This window comes from Oncorhynchus gorbuscha, unplaced genomic scaffold (genome assembly GCF_021184085.1).
Source record: "Oncorhynchus gorbuscha isolate QuinsamMale2020 ecotype Even-year unplaced genomic scaffold, OgorEven_v1.0 Un_scaffold_1376, whole genome shotgun sequence".
NCBI classification, from domain to species: domain Eukaryota; kingdom Metazoa; phylum Chordata; class Actinopteri; order Salmoniformes; family Salmonidae; genus Oncorhynchus; species Oncorhynchus gorbuscha.
This window is the reverse complement of record NW_025746169.1, coordinates 92,501-95,000: the sequence shown is the minus strand read 5'-3', so window position 1 is coordinate 95,000 and position 2,500 is coordinate 92,501. Positions and strand designations below refer to the sequence as shown.

The window sequence follows — 2,500 nt, the reverse complement described above, 5'->3', positions numbered from 1 at the left end:
GGTTATGACGAGGTTAGGTGTTAGGCTTAGGGTTAACAGCAGGTGAACAAGGTTATGGGAAGGCATTGAACCAAACAGACTCAGACACCTGGTTAACCACGTTTAGCATCTGTTAGGAAAACACGATAGGGTTACAGGTTCCTGATACACAAACACAGCACGGTGAATTTAGGGAACCGATAGGGCAGATGTTCGAATAACAAGGTTAGAGAAATTAGGGACTCATCAGGGAGAAAGGTTCCTGGGAACAGGTTTAGGCAAGGGTTAAAGGGAAAAGGATCGATATGGTTAAATGATTGATTAGGGGAATAGGAACATTGGGAGCAGGGTTACGGAACGTTAGGGAAGAGAGAGCGGGTTAGGGTTAAGAGTTAGGGTTAGGGATTAGGGATAGAAAGGTTATGGAAGAACCTAATAAGACCAGCAGAGGGAAACCATAGAAGGTTAGAAGAACAGGGACAAGGCATGATAATCAAAACAAAACATGACTGTGCCAGATCTTGACCAGTTTGCAGAGCTGTATCCAGAAATGAAAATGACTAACCTGCCCTTTGGGTCTGCTGATGTCACATCCTGTCTGGAGAGTTTGACTTTCAGGAGTTAGAGTGTACTGTACAGTTAGTCCACTGAGTTGTTCCTGACTACACAACGTAACCAACTGTTATGGGAACTGATCAGGGGAGATGTTCCTGACTACACAACGTAACCAACTGTTATGGGAACTGATCAGGGGAGATGTTCCTGACTACACAACGTAACCAACTGTTATGGGAACTGATCAGGGGAGATGTTCCTGACTACACAACGTAACCAACTGTTATGGGAACTGATCAGGGGAGATGTTCCTGACTACACAACGTAACCAACTGTTATGTGAACTGATCAGGGGAGATGTTCCTGACTACACAACGTAACCAACTGTTATGGGAACTGATCAGGGAGATGTTCCTGACTACACAACGTAACCAACTGTTATGGGAACTGATCAGGGAGATGTTCCTGACTACACAACGTAACCAACTGTTATGTGAACTGATCAGGGGAGATGTTCCTGAACGCCTCAAATGTGGTTTTATGGAGATAGATAAAGTAGATGTTCCTGACTACACAAGGTAAAACACATTCCAGATAAATAAAGTACCACGTCAGCTACGAAGGTAAAACACATTCCAGATTAATAAACGTACCAACTGTTAGCTACGAAGGTAAAACACATTCCAGATAAATAAAGTACCACGTCAGCTACTGAAGGTAAAACACATTCCAGATAAATAAAGTACCAACTGTTAGCTACGAATGTAAAAACACATTCCAGATTAATAAAGTAACCACTCAGCTATGAAGGTAAAACACATTCCAGATAAATAAAGTATCAACAGCTACAAATGTAAAACACATTCCAGATAAATAAAGTACCACATCAGCTACGAAGGTAAAACACATTCCAGATAAATAAAGTACCACGTCAGCTACGAAGGTAAAACACATTCCAGATAAATAAAGTATCACGTCAGCTACGAAGGTAAAACACATCCCAGATAAATAAAGTACCACGTCAGCTACGAAGGTAAAACACATTCCAGATAAATAAAGTACCACGTCAGCTACGAAGGTAAAACACATTCCAGATAAATAAAGTACCACGTCAGCTACGAAGGTAAAACACATTCCAGAAGGATACGTGTTTTTGACAGCCTCTGACCTTCCACAGAGAACGCACCCCTCAGAAGTCCCTCATCCATTCCCACCTGCCCTCTTCTAAATGCTAGAATTTTCCTTTAAAATGCCACCCGGTTGAAATCCCTTGAACCCCCCCTCTCTCAGCCTGGAACTATAACAACCCAAGGTTGGTTTAAATCATCTCCCCTGCCATGTAGGGGGACGCTAGTCTTGTTTTATATGTGGCGTAGGGACAGTGGTGTATAACTCTCCATGGTTTAGGGTCATGATATATCCAGCTGTCATGGAGACCCTTTTTTACAGGCCCCTGTTAAAGCCCTATTGGTGGAATTTGATACTTGTGTAAAGAACCCCAGGGGAGGACAGGGAGGAGGGGAGGACAGGGAGGAGTGGAGGACAGGGAGGAGTGGAGGACAGGGAGGAGGGGAGGACAGGGAGGAGGGGAGGACAGGGAGGAGGGGAGGACAGGGAGGAGTGGAGGACAGGGAGGAGGGGAGGACAGGGAGGAGGGGAGGACAGGGAGGAGGGGAGGACAGGGAGGAGGGGAGGACAGGGAGGAGGGGAGGACAGGGAGGAGGGGAGGACAGGGAGGAGGGGAGGACAGGGAGGAGTGGAGGACAGGGAGGAGGGGAGGACAGGGAGGAGTGGAGGACAGGGAGGAGGGGAGGACAGGGAGGAGGGGAGGACAGGGAGGAGGGGAGGACAGGGAGGAGTGGAGGACAGGGAGGAGTGGAGGACAGGGAGGAGTGGAGGACAGGGAAGAGGGAAGGACAGGGAGGAGGGGAGGACAGGGAGGAGTGGAGGACAGGTAGGAGTGGAG

The 2,500-nt window shown here is 47.2% G+C and overlaps 1 protein-coding gene across 1 annotated transcript in view; it reads left to right on the top strand.

Moving 5' to 3' along the window:
• LOC124022417 (receptor tyrosine-protein kinase erbB-4-like) overlaps nucleotides 1-2,500 on the top strand; it is a gene marked incomplete at its 3' end in the record, with an annotated part of 133,611 nt that overhangs the window by 46,721 nt on the left and 84,390 nt on the right. The window lies entirely within an intron of this gene.